Here is an 18,603-nt window from a genome sequence, read left to right on the forward strand (position 1 = left end):
AAAATCCTCTCGAGCTTCCTTTTTCCGGCTCCTTTGAAAACTGCTCCCCACCCCTCTTGTCTGTGCTGCCCGGCGTCAGTCCCCTTCGGGTGGACAGATATAAAATCTGACCTCCGGGACCAGTGTAGGGCATTACTGGGATGTAACGTGGTACATCTGTTTCCCTAGACACCTCCTCCCCAAGAGCTGATCACAAAAGTGGCAGCTGCAGAACAATCCTGCATTGGTCGGGACACGATGGGCTGCTCTACTAGGTCTTATCTGTGTTGCTGTGAAAGAAGCTATCCAAGGTATATTGTTCTGACTTCAGATCTAGTCAAGAGATTTGACAGCGTGCTGAGAGCCAGGAGCTGGCTTGGCGCTCTGGTCACTTAAGTGTTCCTCAGTCCCCTTCCTGACGGAGAAGTGGAATAGTCAATTACCTAATCAGACTGGGGCGGACGAGCTAATTATTGGTTAGCTGAGAGGGTCGTTAAAAAGCATTGGAAGTACGGCAGGGAGAGGCTAAGGCCTGATGTACGCTAGAAAATTAGGTTGACATAACTACGTTGCTCAGGGGTGTGAAAAACCAACAGCCCTGAGCAGCGTAGTTAGTCTGAACTAAGTCCCCATGTAGGCAGCCCTAAGTGCATAGAACAATTCTTCCATTGACAGCTGATGGGAGAACTCCTCCTGTTGGCGTAGGTAGTGTCTACGCCGAAGCACTACAGTGGCGTAGCTGTGTTGCTGTAGTATTTTAAGTGTCGACAAACCCTTAACAGAGCCCAGAGGAAGTAAGATCTCAGGGTGGTGAGAGCTCTCTATCTCCCTGGACAAAGGGTTGAAAAATTGGGAAAGCTGGAGATAGAATTGCTACATGGGATTGTGTTGGTGGAGGTAATATAAATAAAACTCACCGAAGTGCTAACAAACAAAGTGTCCAAAGCTTTTGTGTGGGATCTCAGGACAGCAGTGGAGCCTGCCCTGTTACAAGAATAATAATATTTGCTTGAAATGTTAACAGTATTAAAACTAAATGTGGCCTACTACCTCTACCAGTTCAGGCAAAGACTTTCTTGTCTAGCATATCACACCAGTGGTAACTATTGTACCATTTTTTAGCACGCTCAGTCAAGATTCTAGGTGCAGTTGTAGCTTTTCTTCCTATGCTGAGCATAAATGAACTGGCCATTTTAAAAAAAAAATGTGGAAAACACAAAAAGCCCATTTGGATTTAATCCTAACTCAGGATGATGATGACCTTACTGGCATATGGCACCCTGTCCCAAAGTAGGTAAGTTATATAGTTCCTATGCTCAGTTTTTTTGGGACCTGCTCAGGAATGAAAGCAATTAAAAGAAAAATATCAAGTAGAACACAACACCACTGTGTGTGTAATACAGTAATATTTTAAACAAATCCAGATGCTGCCAATATTGCAGACCAGTTCCAGTGCTATACCTTGCATTTAAGTGACCAGGAAATCTTATGCTCCAGCAGTGGATCCTGCTAGCCTTTTTGAGCTTTGTCCAGCCCTTTCACAAAGGAATGTTTTTTCATGCTTTTTGGACATAGCCTGTGCTGTGAGACTGGGCACCAAAATGATCTTCAGTTTATGAAAAAAGGTGGCTTTGCTTTCATAAGATGATTAGAGATGTGGTATGAAGAGGAGTGATGTTGCTTCTGGTGTCTGTAATAATAAATATTTCAAAACATCAGAATATGGAGTTAGGAAAATTACAGCCATGTATTCATTAGAATTGTACCAGATTTCTACTGCCAGTGAGTATTCATCTTAAATTCTTATATTCGGGTTTGGCCAGATACATTTGAATTTAAATAATTGGGTCTTGGATGGTTATTTGAGGAAGAGTCAGTCTAAACATACCCAGCAGTTCTCATCTGTTTCCCTGTCCATCCCCAAGAGTTGATCACAAAAGTGGCACCAGCTGGTTGCATGCTCTCTACTTCTTCTATACTTTAGTGCTGTACCTGTTCTCAAACAACCATCTCCACCATTAAGGAAACTTAAAAAAAACCAACAACCCAGCAGGAAGGGAAGCCTGGCAAGAGAGGAGCTGAGGAAGGTTCTAGGCTGCAACTCTGAAGAGAAAAGAGTAGATTTAGGGTGAATATTGTTATCTTTACTAAAGTAATAAAGTTCTTTGTTCAATGTTAGAAGAAAATGGCTCAGTGATTTTTTTGCCATTGTCAGATGACAGCAGCCCTAGTCTCCAGTCAGGGGAAGCTAGTCTTAAAGGGAATGAGTCTGTGCAGGACTTAGGGGAAACTTCAAGGTAAAAAATCAGATAATATAGTATTTCATGCAGCAGTAGAGCAAATAACTAATTTTTCAGTTCATTCTCTGTACTGAAAAATAAAAAAAAAAATTGTTTCAGGTCAGATGGTTCATTTTGCCTGAAACAAAACATTTCATTTTATTTTCAAGGTTTCTTAAACATATTTAAATAAAATTGAAATAATTTTTTTAAAAGTTGTTTTGATTGAAAGATTAAAACATTTCATTTAGAAAATGTCAAAACAAAATATTTCAATTCTTTCAGATTTTATTTTAATGTTTGCAGTCCAAACAATTGGATCAATCCAACACATATTCACAAAATATTTTGGTCAATCCGAATCTGCATTTTTATTTATTTATTATTTATTTGGCGAAAATAGTTCGGGACAAAAAATTTGGCCTATCCTCCAGAACAAAACAAAAATGAACAAACCAAAAATATGATCAGTAATGGTAAGGAGAAAGTAAATGAACTTTAGTTCCTCTGAAGTATTTGTATTTAATTTTGTAAGGTGCTTGACTAGCTGGAAGATAGTGATATAAAAGCCTACATTAAGGAGAGGAAAAAGGTGATACACCTGAGCTGAAGAGGTAATGAATAGGTCTAAATATGAAAAGGGAGGTGACTTCAGAATTTTAGTTTTTATTTCTTATTGTGCTGTTTGAAAATATTAATGCTGTGACAAGCATCCCATTGACCATAGGTGGAGTCAAACTATCAACCAATGTGAGAAGAAATTGTACAGAATGCAAAAATACTTCCAAATTATTTTCAAAGTAAAGTAGTTCGCATCAAACAATAAATGACAGTTTTCACTGGGCAAGTTTCATTACTAGTAGTACCTCTGTTGACTTTAATATCTAGAAAGATTAAAGGAGGGACCTGCAAGTCTTCATTCACAGGTTGTGTTTCTGGTTCTGACCCTTAATACTGTGGAACCCTAGGACAAGTCACTTAACTCATCTTTAAAATGTGTATACTATTACTTACCTTCATTGTGTGTTCTGAGGCTTAATTCATGTTTATAAAGTACACTGAGATCCTCAAATGGAAGATACAAGTGTAAAATTTTATATCTGTTGTATCCTTCTTGTGGGTTTAGAATCAACCAGTAATTTCATACAAGTATTTCCAGTAGCTAATCAGCCACTCACCCTGTGATATAGAGGACTCCTTCCATACCTAAAGAAGAATAAATTAGGGTTTTTTGGGCAGTTTGTGAAATAATGACTTTTGGATCATGACTCATTTAAAACATGTGACTATTATATTTATTGTGATATCCACTATGGGCCTTTGTTTCAGTTTTGGATACATATTACAATATCTGATATTCAGTAGAATGCTAAAATTAGACATTTGCTACATCCCCATCAAATATTACCTTAGACAAAAGTTCATTTTATGTTTGTATGATTGTTTGTGGTAGAACAGAGACACATTATCTCTTTTTGTAAGAGCAAAAGTTTGACTTAAAGTGGTGATGCCAATGTTACTGTTTAGATTAGCTGGAAAAGAATACTGAAGACTGGCATCATGGCACTTTTGTTCTAGGGGCAGACAGTATCAGCTTCATAAATGGATGGGGAACTTTTGCACCATAGGAACAACTACTTGTAATGCACATTAAATGTGTATTGAATTCCATTATTTCGGCAAAATAAAATCATGTAAGAGACTGAGAATTTTTCAGTCTGTCTATATTTGGGAAATAGATACTTTTGAATATTTTTGCATCTCTGCAGGTGGTCAGTGTTTGGAGTGCAATACAAGAAATGACCTCACCATCTTCAGCTGTACTAGATGTTATTTTTGGCTGCTCTACACGTCAAGAACTCTGGTTAATTATTATTGTTTTTTTAATACTTTCTGAGGCCTTCAGGCTAAATTTTATAGAACATTTATTTTTATTGCTTGCATAACTGCATAAAATGTTTTTCTTGGTAGAAGACTGCAGTGTGTTTGCCAAAACAGATTCTATTTCAATTTCTAGAAATTATTGAAAATTGTTAATATTCCCATTTGAATGGTATCTTTGCCATGTTACTAACTAGGCTTTATTGAGATTAATTTTTTTTTTTGACGGAAATTGTAACTTGCCTGTTTGCACTGATTAAGCTTTATGGCCCATCCTCTTTGGAGCTCAATGCAGTTAATTTAATCTACTGATACTTAATCCACAACTCTTTAGCTGCCTGTGGCCCTTTACAGGTCTTCATGAGGCTCAGAAATTGTGCACATCTGAGTGGCACTCCACTCCTCTGCTTAGATTTGGCAAATCAATTCACTGGAAGTCTGAGCAAACAGACCACCTGTGTTGAAATAGCTGAGATTTTCCTCCGTGTGGATGGGGTGAAAAGGAGCCATTGGGATTATCTCAGTATGTAAGAGTGGATCCACTTCCAAGTCAGCCAGGAGAGGAGGAGAAAAAGGTGAATTCCCCCTCTATTCCACCATGAAAGGCTGGCTGATAGATTGATACTTTCCTTTACCCTTCCTCACTCTCACTCCCCCACTGACTGATGAGAATGTTGCCGTCATATTGTGATATTGTTTCAGTGTTCTGTGGCACAAGAGAAATTAATCACAGATCCAAATTTGGTGAGCCAAGAGATTCTAAACTATTTGTAACGGAATCACTTCCCTCACCAGTGAAATACATTTGGTGGAAGGTGCAAGTACATAGAACATTTGAAAACTAGGCCATTTTTATACAGGAGTATATAAATGGATTCATACAGGAGCATAACTCTGGATTTAGGATCCTGACTGTAGGATCCTAGATTTGAAAATGTTTTAAAGTACTTACAGTGAGAAATATTTGATGGCCAAGTTTTTTTCATTTCTGAACGGGGCACTTTTGAATGTCATACTTGTCTGATTAGTGTTTCGAAAGTGGAATTTGCAGAAGCTTGTGACATCATTTCAGAGATGAAGCACTTAGGAGTAAAAATGACTGATGCTTGTTTAGTACCTTTCCTTCAAAGATCCTGAAGTACATACTAAACTTTAGAAACTATTATATGCAAGGTATCATATCATGCATCATTGAAATGCAGCCACCCCAGAAGAGAAGGCAAGAGACTTTTTTAAATATTATAGAGTAGCACTATGCAATACTTCAGGAGAAAAAATGAATACCATAACCAACTGAACATAAAGGGAAATGTTTAGGTAGGTAGAATATAATTGCTTGAATTGGATTTAGGCCAAGACCCTGGGAGTAACCCTACTACTTGGAAAAATTGGCATGGGATTTTTAAGTTACAAGTAATCAAGACCTTGGTTTTACATTTCACCTGAAAAGACAGCACCTCCAGCAGCACCATGCCCATAAAATTGCATGGAAACTGTGAATGCTAAGTGAGAATATAGTCAATTTATCAACAAATTGCCTCCCAATCCTGTAAGAATATTGCAGCAAATTTTTGGGGTAGCAGACACTCCAGTGGGTTCTTGAGGTTCAACAACAGCGCAAATGTGCTTAGTCCACCTTCATAACTGTTCAAACCCTTCCATTCAGCAATATGCAGTGAGGTGACCATTAGCAGAAATATATTTCTGGCATAGATTGCCAGATCTTCTCCACAGGGCTGGAAAGCCACCTCTCTTTTCCATTCTGATACCTTGAAAACTGCTATGTTCTCCAAATGTTGGCTAGTCCTTAAAGAAAAAATTGCAAACTGGTAATAGCGCCTTGATGGAACTGCCACCTCCCTCCCCATACACTGCATAAGACACTATGAAAATTTTACATTTAAAAAAACTTCAGTACATGTATCTTACCATTAGTAGCCTCTGCTCTTTCCTCAGGGGCTGCAAAAATTGTCTGAGAACCAAGGGTAGTCTTAACCGTCACATTCCTGAAATGCTGAAAATTATCAAAATTGTAGCCTTCTACAGCAAATTTATGTTATATGGGGGGATTTCTTGGTTTCTTCCAAAGGAAAAACAACATATACTTTCTTTGAATTGGCAGTACCTTTGACTCCTGAGAGGGAAACCATTCTGCTGGGAGGGCAAGGGCAGCACTGCAGAGACAGAGAAGGCCGCCATAGGACCTGCTCATTGGCATGAACAGAAGGAATCAGGAGCAGTTTGAGTTCCTCAGGCATGGAAGGATCAGGCTCTTCAGCAGGAAGAAACACTAATGAACTGGTTCCTGGAGCAGGAGGTGTGCTTAGGGAATTGGACATTCCCATAGGGAAAAGGAGCATTTCCTGATGCTCATAGAACTGGTAACTGAACAATTTCGGAGTCTGTTTGCTGTCATGGCCAGAGCACCTCTCTGTGAACCAGCCCTAACTCCTCCTCCTCCGGCTGCCACCCAGGGTGCTGGTGAGGCAGAGGACCCAAACCTCCTGAGAATGGAAGGAGCCTGTAGGACTCCGAGGACCACACCCTCTGCTAGCAGCCAAAACCCCTCACAGCAGGACCCCACCGAGCATCCAAGTGAATGATGAGCCTATGGGAATCCCTGAAACCACCGAGTGCCTGCCCCCCAGACTACACACACAAAATGTCCCTAAGAGCAGTTTTCCACAGTCATTCCCCCTTTTTTAGGTGGTGGGGGAGGGCATGCAAATACATTAATATTTGATCGTTTTTTACAAATTCAGTCCCATTACATTTTGTTGCTTTACTCGTTTTAAAAATATTTCAACTACATGTTTCATATACTACTTATAATAAATGTCATCATTTCCTTGACTTCTGCGTCGACCCTCCTTGCTAAGTATGATGAATGTAAGATGTTTTCAGGTTTGGAATTGGGCTCCATGATTCATGGGAGGGAAGGGGAAGGTGCATTGTTATGTGCTTAGAAAAATCACTGATAGTTTTAAAAGCAGAACTCACAACACAGAAAATGGGTAGATAAGCATCTTTATGGCTTGGTTCATATACAGAACAACAAAACATTTAAACTAACAATACAGGTATCTGCCACTACCCAGTCATTAAACAGCCCTTTCTGACCTCCCCAAACCTCGACCAGTTACAACCTTGGGGTTAGTGCTCCATAATAGCTACTAAGTGAAATTAGCATCAACAATGAATGGTGGGGAAAAAAAAAGGGGGGTGAACCCCCCCTTTCAACCCAAATATAGATAAGGTCATTAATAGAGACTGAGTGTTACTGAGAACAGAGGTTGGTAAACCAATGTGAATGCTTAAGATAAAAGCACTGCACAATGTCCACATTGCAACTCAGTCCTACCCTCCACAGCACCAAGCCAACCCCTAAATTGTTAACCCGGTGGAAATGCCTTGTTATAATTGTCTGTAATGGGTGAATAGTCATAGGAATGAATGGGTAATGACCATCAGCTACAAGGAACCAAAGTCCTCACAAAGGTATGTAGCCCCACAAGTATGTGCCAATGTTTCCTTGTGCTTTTCTAGCAGCTGCACAGGATGTGAAGCTGTCCCTCGGCACAGGAAGATATCACCGTCTGCGTCACTGCTGTGCCAAGATGTGTGCACATATGACATGCCTGATTTCCTTTGCCTCCTGGGAACCGATCAGTGTGCATGTGGGTGGGATCTGGCTTCCTTTATGCAGTTTGTAAATCAGACATGTCCTGTGACCGCTCTGGACAGAAGTACTCCTCTTTATTCTCTCAAACGTTATGCAGTGCATAGCAGGTGACAATTATGCAAATAGCGTTGGCCTCATTGGCATCCAGATGGGTGCGTAGGCAGCACCAACAAGATTACAGGGACAAACCATCCCGATGAGTCGAAAGAATAGTAAATATGGCAGGCGACCAGCTTGGCTTAACGGTGAAATCCTAGCGGATCTTAAACATAAAAAAGAAGCTTACAAGAAGTGGAAGGTTGGACATATGACCAGGGAAGAGTATAAAAATATTGCTCGGGCATGTAGGAATGAAATCAGGAGGGCCAAATCGCACCTGGAGCTGCAGCTAGCAAGAGATGTCAAGAGTAACAAGAAGGGTTTCTTCAGGTATGTTGGCAACAAGAAGAAAGCCAAGGAAAGTGTGGGCCCCTTACTGAATGAGGGAGGCAACCTAGTGACAGAGGATGTGGAAAAAGCTAATGTGCTCAATGCTTTTTTTGCCTCTGTCTTCACTAACAAGGACAGCTCCCAGACTGCTGCGCTGGGCATCACAACATGGGGAGTAGATGGCCAGCCCTCTGTGGAGAAAGAGGTGGTTCGGGACTATTTAGAAAAGCTGGACGTGCACAAGTCCATGGGGCCGGATGAGTTGCATTCGAGAGTGCTAAAGGAATTGGCGGCTGTGATTGCAGAGCCATTGGCCATTATCTTTGAAAACTTGTGGCAAACGGAGGAAGTCCCAGATGACTGGAAAAAGGCTAATGTAGTGCCAATCTTTAAAAAGGGGAAGAAGGAGGATCCTGGGAACTACAGGCCAGTCAGCCTCACCTCAGTCCCCGGAAAAATCATGGAGCAGGTCCCCAAAGAATCAATCCTGAAGCACTTACATGAGAGGAAAGTGATCAGGAACAGTCAGCATGGATTCACCAAGGGAAAGTCATGCCTGACTAATCTAATCGCCTTCTATGATGAGATTACTGGTTCTGTGGATGAAGGGAAAGCAGTGGATGTATTGTTTCTTGACTTTAGCAAAGCTTTTGACACGGTCTCCCACAGTATTCTTGCCAGCAAGTTAAAGAAGTATGGGCTGGATGAATGCACTATAAGGTGGGTAGAAAGTGGGCTAGATTGTCGGGCTCAACGGGTAGTGATCAATGGCTCCATGTCTAGTTGGCAGCCGGTGTCAAGTGGAGTGCCCCAGGGGTCGGTCCTGGGGCCGGTTTTGTTCAATATCTTCATAAATGATCTGGAGGATGGTGTGGATTGCACTCTCAGCAAATTTGCGGATGATACTATACTAGGAGGAGTGGTAGATACGCTGGAGGGCAGGGATAGGATACAGAGGGACCTAGACAAATTGGAGGATTGGGCCAAAAGAAATCTGATGAGGTTCAATAAGGATAAGTGCAGGGTCCTGCACTTAGGACGGAAGAACCCAATACACAGCTACAGACTAGGGACCGAATGGCTAGGCAGCAGTTCTGCGAAAAAGGACCTAGGGGTGACAGTGGACGAGAAGCTGGATATGAGTCAACAGTGTGCCCTTGTTGCCAGGAAGGCCAATGGCATTTTGGGATATATAAGTAGGGGCATAGCCAGCAGATCGAGGGACGTGATCGTTCCCCTCTGTTAGACATTGGTGAGGCCTCATCTGGAGTACTGTGTCCAGTTTTGGGCCCCACACTACAAGAAGGATGTGGAAAAATTGGAGAGAGTCCAGCGAAGGGCAACAAAAATGATTAGGGGTCTGGAACACATGACTTATGAGGAGAGGCTGAGGGAACTCGGATTGTTTAGTCTGCAGAAGAGAAGAATGAGAGGGGATTTGATAGCTGCTTTCAACTACCTGAGAGGTGGTTCCAGAGAGGATGGTTCTAGACTATTCTCAGTGGTAGAAGAGGATAGGACAAGGAGTAATGGTCTCAAGTTGCAGTGGGGGAGGTTTAGGTTGGATATTAGGAAAAACTTTTTCACTAAGAGGGTGGTGAAACACTGGAATGCATTACCCAGGGAGGTGGTAGAATCTCCTTCCTGAGAAGTTTTTAAGGTCAGGCTTGACAAAGCCCTGGCTGGGATGATTTAATTGGGGATTGGTTCTGCTCTGAGCAGGGGGTTGGACTAGATGACCTCCTGAGGTCCCTTCCAACTCTGATATTCTATGATTCTATGATTTCAGCCTGCCAAACACGCAATCTATGATCATTCTCCAGCTATTGAGTTTATAATTGAATTCCCTTTTTTCGGCGTCATTGATGGGGTATAGTTTCATGAGCCAAGTTAGGAGTGGGTATGCGATGTCCCCCAAAATAACTGTTGGCACAGACATATCATAGAGAAACACATCATTTCTTGGGAATGAAGTCCTTTCTCCCCTCTTCAAGTACAATCCAGATCTCCTCAGCACCCTGGTGTCATGAACCTTTGCAGTGTTTCCCACCTTGGTATTAATGAAACTGCCTGTGTGGATCACTGAGCTTTAAAGAACAAGTGAATAGTAACCTTTTTGGTTCTTATACTCACCCCTTTTGGTGGGCAAATATTGAGATGTGGGTGCTATCAATGCCCCAGTTTGGTAAACTCATCCTCTTAAATCCAGCTAGAATTTCTGGAACTTTGCTTACGGCAACCACCTGTGGATAGATCAGTGTTAATTGCCATGCAAACCTACACAACCATGACCCCAACAATGGACTTTCCAACCCTGAAGTGGTTTGCAATTGACTGATAGCTGTCTGATGTTGCCAGCTTCCACAGACCAATAGCCACCGGTTTCTACCCAAATATGGCTTCCCTGAATCAAGTTCTGGCGGAGTGGTGAAAGGTGTAGTGCAGGCTCATTACACAGTTCCATGAAGGTCTGTTTTGTAATTCAGAAGTCTTGAAGCCACTGCTGGTCATCCTAGCTTTCCAGAATAATATGATCCCACCACACCATGCTGGTTCTCTTGGACCAGAAGTGACTGTCCACTTATTGGTATATTGTGGTAATACCGACACTCACCATATCTGCTCCACAGGACCCAAAAGGATTGTCATTCATTTTCTCGGTGAGCCATCTCCATCGTGTCAGAAAGTTCTGCTCAGATTCCCTCCTGCATCTTGCCAGTCCCCTACTCCACTGCGTAAACATTTGTCCCGCAATAAGAAGTAGAAGCAGAACCAGATCATCATCCAGTTGCTTCCATCAGTTTTGGCAGGAAGGTAACATGCAGGGCTTAAATTCATCCAGAGCTGTCCAGAACAGAGCTATGGTAAATATTTTCAAACCCGTGGGGCTGACGCCCTGGCATCTTCCACGGGTCAGAAGCCCTGAGCCTCTGCCCTCCGTGGGGCTGAAGCCCCAAGCCATAGGGCTCCTGGAATTGATGAGAATTTAAGCCCTGGTAATATGAAAAAGAACTGTCATTGGCAAATATGTTTGAGGGTGGGGGACAGTACCAACAGCACAGCAATTCCTAGAGTGTCTCCCTTGACACTCAGACACGTGGGATACCTCCCCTAAGATGGGTACCACTAATGTCACGTAACAAAAGCAGCAGTGTGGATATGTGTATATGTGTGTCCACAGCATTATGCTCATGTCCAGCACAGCATATGCGAACAATCATCTCGGAATAGGAAACGCACACAAGCATGTACAGGGTCAGGTAACTGAGTATGCGCACCAGTGTAGATGTACCTGAGAAGGCTACTGTTACCTTTCCTATTGGCGAGGGCATTAGTTCCCTCACAATTCTGTTATTATGTAGAAGAGCCAGAATTCTTCCAAGAGTTTGGCTCCCTCCATAGCCAATATCATTTTTTCCATTTACACTCTGAGGAAACAGTGTTTCTTCATACAGAGACATCCTCAACTCTGTGATTCCATGACAAGGTTATGAATGGTTGATAGAAGCAAAGTGTGGGTGGAAATCTCCAGGCCAAACTAACACATTTCTGCTTCTACAGATATAAGAGCAAGACAAAAATATGTATGCACAGATCTGTTTTTTCATGTTATTGTGCTTGCAATGGGTAACACCATTGTTCTCCCCCTCCCATTGTTGTTCCCCTCTACTGACGTATTTGCTGCTTCCACAGCCAACTGACCTTGCAAGGAAGCAGGAAGGGAAAGCAGACAACATGAAGTTATTTTTTTTAGTGGCGTTAGTTGGAATCTGAGATGATTCCATTTTTGTTACCTCCACAATTTCTCTTCTAGGCCGCCATAACCCACCTTGGGAAATCTAGAATCACTCAAGCTGGAAATCACTGAACAACAGAGACAAGAACAGTCCCCTTGATTACTAATTGCAATCTGTGTGCTATTCCAAATTACTTAATATGTTCTTACCAGCATATACTTTTGTCTGTAATTTTAATATGTTTTCTTTTACAGTTTCCTTTAAAATATGTTAATAGATGTGCACATGAAAAGATGTAGAGCTTAAGAGGACTGTTGTTGCTTGACAAAGGCTCAACATGAGCACAATCCAATAAAATGTTGAATTGCATTGCCTTAAAAGCCAAAAAATAATTCCCAGAAGATCAGATACCGATTCTGCAGCCAGAAAGAAAAGTAACTTGTCCGACAAGCTAGTCCTGTGCCTCCCCACCAATCTTTCATTTTTTAACTTTTCATTCTTTTCACTTCTTTCTATTGTGCTTTTCCCTAGGAAATGTGTGTGTAAAGAACTGTCTCAAAACAATATTAAGTTTAAACCTGCAATACCCATGACATTCAGTTAATATTTCATTATTCATGGTGTGCAAACAGATACTTGTCGATGTACAAAGCCACAGAAAATGTCAGTATCCAATAGAACTGGGTCTAAATTAGAACATTTCCATAGCAACCGTAACTCGACTACATTGCATTATGGTCTTTCCTTATGGGCCAGATTCTGCCACCCTTTCTCAGGGAATAGCATGTGACTCCGCAAGTGATTCTATTGAAATGAATCTCAGTAAGGGACACTAAATCTGACCCTACATGAATACATAAAAATGAGCTGTGATTTTACAGTTCTTGAATTAACTACAGTAAGTAGAGACAGAGAAAAAGGATGAGTAACATTGGGTCATTTTCTGCTGATGGTGTCAAGATGCATTATTTATACAGCCCACTAGTGTCCTCTGGAAAACCCTCCTCAGCTGCTGCTAATAATATGGTCCCATCTAGTACTGACTAAAGCTGCTAATCAAGATACAGTATTTTGGTAAACAGCTACCTAATCTCACTACTTGCCATTCATCAGTACCCTGGCATATCAAATGTCACTATGAAAAACATGTTTATTTTGAAACAAAAATCGTTTTTAATATTCTCTTTATTAGTTTTTCATATTAAAACACGCACAGAGAAAACTGCCACCAAAGATATACTTGCACACAGATTCTGTTTAGTTACATAATATACTTTCCCTTTTTGATTATTCAAACATAAAAACTGTCCAGGAAATAGTATTGGATGAGAGTGCCTATCTGTAACACCAGGAGAAAAAGAGACATAACATTTATGAACATAAGAATTGCCATACCAGATCAGACCAGTGGTCTCTCTAGCCCAAGATGCCATCTGTGACAGTGGCTGATATCAGATACTTCAAAGGAAGGTGCAAAAAAAAAAAAATAACCCAATAGACATATGAGCAGATGCTTTCCAAATTCTTTATATAATATTTAAAGCCCAAACTCACCTCTTCCCTAGAGTTTGGTATTATCAATAATGATAACAACAATAAGATAACATAACGAGCAGTTCAAACCTTCTTTCCAGTCTTGGCTATACCTGTGGTTCTTTCCTCAGGATCCCTCAGCTCACCCCCAAGATCCTCTCTTTTCCAGAGAGCTTCTCCCACCTCCGTAGGGTTGCCAAAAACCAAATTGCAGAATTGCAATTGCAGAAAAATTGCAGAAAACCAAACACCCTTGCCCCACCTGAGCCCTGCCCTTCCCTGAGGCTCTGCCACTGCCTGCCCCTTCTCCAAGGCCATGGCCCCGCTCACTCCATCCCCCTCCCTCTCTCGCTTGCTCTCATAGAATCATTGAATATCAGGGTTGGAAGGGACCTCAGGAGGTCATCTAGTCCAACCCCCTGCTCAAAACAGGACCAATCCCCAATTAAATCATCCCAGCCAGGGCTTTGTCAAGCCTGACCTTAAAAACTTCTCAGGAAGGAGATTCTACCACCTCCCTAGGTAACTCATTCCAGTGTTTCACCACCCTCCTAGTGAAGAAGTTTTTCCTAATATCCAACCTAAACCTCCCCCACTGCAACTTGAGACCATTACTCCTTGTCCTGTCATCTTCTACCACTGAGAATAGTCTAGAACCATCCTCTTTGGAACCACCTCTCAGGTAGTTGAAAGCAGCTATCAAATCCCCCCTCATTCTTCTCTTCTGCAGACTAAACAATCCGAGTTCCCTCAGCCTCTCCTCATAAGTCATGTGTTCCAGACCCCTAATCATTTTTGTTGCCCTTCGCTGGACTCTCTCCAATTTTTCCACATCCTTCTTGTAGTGTGGGGCCCAAAACTGGACACAGTACTCCAGATGAGGCCTCACCAATGTCTAATAGAGGGGAACGATCACGTCCCTCGATCTGCTGGCTATGCCCCTACTTATACATCCCAAAATGCCATTGGCCTTCTTGGCAACAAGGGCACACTGTTGACTCATATCCAGCTTCTCGTCCACTGTCACCCCTAGGTCATTTTCCGCAGAACTGCTGCCTAGCCATTCGGTCCCTAGTCTGTAGCAGTGCATTGGATTCTTCCGTCCTAAGTGCAGGACCCTGCACTTACCCTTATTGAACCTCATCAGATTTGTTTTTTTGGCCCAATCCTCCAATTTGTCTTGGTCCCTCTGTATCCTATCCCTGCCCTCCAGCGTATCTACCAGTCCTCCTAGTTTAGTATTATCCGCAAATTTGCTGAGAGTGCAATCCACACCATCCTCCAGATCATTTATGAAGATATTGAACAAAACTGGCCCCACGACCAACTCTTGGGGCACTCCACTTGATACCGGCTGCCAACTAGACATGGAGCCATTGATCACTACCCGTTGAGCCCGACAATCTGGCCAACTTTCTACCCACTTTATAGTGCATTCATCCAGCCCATACTTCTTTAACTTGCTGGCAAGAATACTGTGGGAGACCGTGTCAAAAGCTTTGCTAAAGTCAAAAAACAATACATCCACTGCTTTCCCTTCATCCACAGAACCAGTAATCTCATCATAGAAGGCGATTAGATTAGTCAGGCATGACCTTCCCTTGGTGAATCCATGCTGACTGTTCCTGATCACTTTCCTCTCATGTAAGTGCTTCAGGATTGATTCCTTGAGGACTTGCTCCATGATTTTTCCGGGGACTGAGGTGAGGCTGACTGGCCTGTAGTTCCCAGGATCCTCCTTCTTCCCTTTTTTAAAGATTGGCACTAATTAGCCTTTTCCAGTCGTCCGGGACTTCCCCCGATCGCCATGAGTTTTCAAAGATAATGGCCAATGGCTCTGCAATCACAGCCGCCAACTCCTTTAGCACTCTCGGATGCAACACATCCGGCCCCATGGACTTGTGCACGTCCAGCTTTTCTAAATAGTCCCTAACCACTTCTTTCTCCACAGAGGACTGGCCACCTTCTCCCCATGCTGTGTTGCCCACCCCCCGCCCCTCGCTCATTTTTACCAGGCTGAGGGCAAGGGGTTGGGGTGTGGAACAGGGTGAGGGCTCCGGCTGGAAGTGTGAACTCTGGGGTGGGGCCAGGGGTGAAGAATGTGGGGTGCAGGAGGGAGCTCTAGCTGGGGTGTGGGCCAGGTGTTCGACGTGTGGGAGAGGGCTTCGGGCTGGGGCCAGGGGTTGGGATGCAGGAGAGGATGAGGGCTCTGGCTGGGGGTACAGGGTTTGGTGTGGGGCCAGAAATGAGGGGTTCAGAGTGTGGGAAAGGGCTCTGGTCTGGGGCAGGGAGTTAGGGTGTGGGGGGTGACAGGTCCAGCTGGAGATGCAGACGCTGAGGTGGGGCCAGGGATGAGGGCTGTAGGAGGGGGCTCTGGGCCAGGGATGAGGGGTTTGGGGTGCAGGAGGGTGTGCAGGCTCTGGGAGGGAGTTTGTGTGTGGGAGGGGGCTCAGGGCTGGGACAGATGGTTGGGGTGCGGGAGATGGTTGAGGTGTGGGCTCCGGGCGGCACTTACCTTATGTGGCTCCCAGAAGTGGCCTGGGAGTATGAGCTCTGGAGTGGGGCCGGGATGGGGGGCTTGGGGTACAGGAGAGGGTGCTGGGCTGGGGAAAGGGATTGGAGTATGGGCTCTGGGCTGGGGGTTGTGGGCTCTGAGTGGGGCCAGAAATGAGGTGTTTGGGGCATAGGAGGGTGAGGCCAAGGGGTTCAGAGTGCAGGAGGGGGTGTGGACTCTGGCTGGGGGCGCAGGCTCTGGGGTGAGGCCAGGGATGAGGGGTTTGGGGTGCAGGAGGGGGGGTCAGGGCTGGGGCAGGGTGTTGTGGTGTTGGGGGGGGGTGGGCTCCGTGAGGGAGTTTGGGTGTGAGAGGGGACTCCGGGCTGGGATAGGGGGTTGGGGGGCAGGAGGGGGCTCAGGCAGAGGGTTGAGGTGTAGGGTTCCAGCGGCACTTACTGCAGCTCCCAGGAAGCAGCCACTAGGTCCCTGCAGCCCCCAGGTGCATGGGCAGCCAGGGAGGCTCCACATGCTGCTCTCACGTCAACAGGCACCGCCCTCGCAGCTCCCGTTTGTCGCGGTTCCTGGCCAATGGCAGCTGGAGCAGGCACTTGGGGTGAGGCCAGCTCTCGGAGCCTTCGTTGCCACCTATGCGCCTAGAGGCCACAAGGACCTGACGGCCACTTCCGGGAGCTGTGTGGAGCTAGGGCAGGCAGTGAGCCTGCCTTAGTCCCGGGCCCCCGTTGCACTGCCAACTGGACTTTTAATGGCCCAGTCAACGGTGCCAACCAGAGTCGCCAGGGTCCCTTTTCAACCAAGCATACCGTTTGAAAACCGAACGCTTGACAACTCTGCTGACAGTATTAAAATATCTCAGTGGTATATTTCCTGAAAACATTCTGTTTTTATCCATTCTGAAACACAAGGCACCGAGTACTGTTTCCGAAAATTAAGTACTGATGGAAAAGCTAATAATAGAAGAGGCAGTGTGTTTTAAATTAATGCTATTATTCCACTTTCCTGCCACGCTGCTCTGGAAGGACTTAGGGGTTTATCCTCAATATGTTTTCCAATCCATCAGGGAGTTTGAGACAAATCTGTTCTCTAAAATAATCGAATTATCACAGTCTTGCTCCTAAAAGGATTTAGAAGGTCTGTTTATTTGCAGAAATTGTCCACGTACCAAGCTTCTGTCATGTTTTTTGAGATATTATGAGTAAATAGGAAAAGCTCGTGGTCTGAATTTCACCTTACTCAGTGGGAACCTTTCATTAACACAGAAGAATTTGTGAGCACTCTTTCAGGATATGACGTGTAGTACGCTGAGAGCAGCTGTAGTTTAATGGTTTAATTGAAAGAACTGAAGCAGAGGTCATACTGCAATGGCTGTGTTTTTTCTAATACTGCAGTACGGATTAAAAATAGAATTTGACTTGTAAAGAAAGCTATAATAATTAGAACTTTAAGAGGGGCTTACCATGACAGTAAAAGTATGTTATGGTTGTGACTAAGGCTGGTCTACACTATGAGGTTAGGTCGAATTTAGCTGTGTTAGGTCGATTTTATAAGCAATGCGGCGACACAACCAACCCCGTTCCGTCGACCTAAAGGGCTCTTAAAATTGACTGCTGTACTCCTCCCCAACGAGGGAAGTAGCGCTAAAATCGACCTTCTTGGGTCGAATTTGGGGTAGTGCAGATGCAGGATTATGCAATTCGACGGTATTGGCCTCCGGGAGCTATCCCAGAGTGCTCCAATGTGACTGCTCTGGACAACACTTTCAACTCCGATGCACTAGCCAGGCACACAGGAAAAGCCCCGGGAACTTTTGAATTTAATTTCCAGTTTGGTCAGCATGGCGAGCTCAGCAGAACAGGTCCCAGAATCGCAAATGAGCTCCAACATGGAGCAAACAGGAGACACTGGATCTGATTGCTGTATGGGGAGAAGAATCTGTGCAGGCAGAACTCCAATCCAGCAGAAGAAATGCTGATATATATGCCAAAATTGCATGGGGCATGGTGGAGAGAGGCTACAGCAGGGACACACAGCAGTGCCACATGAAAGTTAAGGAGCTCAGGCAAGCCTATCACAAGACAAAGGAGGCAAAGAGTCACTCCTGGTCAGAGCCCCATACATGCCGCTTCTATGATCAGCTGCATGCCATTCTAGGGCTATGATCAGCTGGGCACCTGCAAGGGGGAGTCGTATGCAACATGGAGGAGGATTTTGTGGATGAGGAAGAGAAGGAGGAGAATGCGCAGCAGGCAAGCGGAGAATCCGTTCTCCCCGGCAGCCAGCACCTTTTCATCACGCTGGAGCCAACAATCTCTCAGGGCGAATTGTTCCCGGACCCTGAAGGTGGAGAAGGCACCTCTGGTGAGTGAACTTTTGTAACTACACTACAGGTGTTAAAAGCAATTGTGTTTAATGTTTGATTTGCCCTGAAGAATTGAGATGCATTTGTGGCCAGTACAGCTACAGGAAAAGTTTGTTAACGTGTCTGGGGATGTAGTGGGAATCCTCCAGGGACATCTCCATGAAGTTCTCCTGGAGGTACTCTGAAAGCCTTTGCAGAAGGTTTCTGAGGAG

At 44.1% G+C, this 18,603-nt stretch overlaps 1 long non-coding RNA gene across 3 annotated transcripts; it reads left to right on the forward strand.

The window, feature by feature from the left end:
* Positions 1-168: 168 nt before the first annotated feature.
* Positions 169-6,992, forward strand: LOC311527894. 3 transcript variants are annotated; one of them, XR_014713475.1, is made up of 4 exons: positions 173-290; positions 4,028-4,122; positions 4,494-4,714; positions 6,262-6,992. It is a non-coding gene; the product is annotated as an uncharacterized lncRNA (long non-coding RNA). The 3 variants fall into 3 exon arrangements; XR_014713474.1 differs by lacking the exon at positions 4,028-4,122 and having other exon boundaries at positions 170-290; XR_014713473.1 differs by lacking the exons at positions 4,028-4,122; positions 4,494-4,714 and having other exon boundaries at positions 169-290.
* The last annotated feature ends 11,611 nt before the right edge of the window (positions 6,993-18,603 follow it).

The sequence above is a fragment of the Lepidochelys olivacea genome, assembly GCF_965140295.1.
Source record: "Lepidochelys olivacea isolate rLepOli2 genome assembly, chromosome: 1".
NCBI classification, from domain to species: domain Eukaryota; kingdom Metazoa; phylum Chordata; order Testudines; family Cheloniidae; genus Lepidochelys; species Lepidochelys olivacea.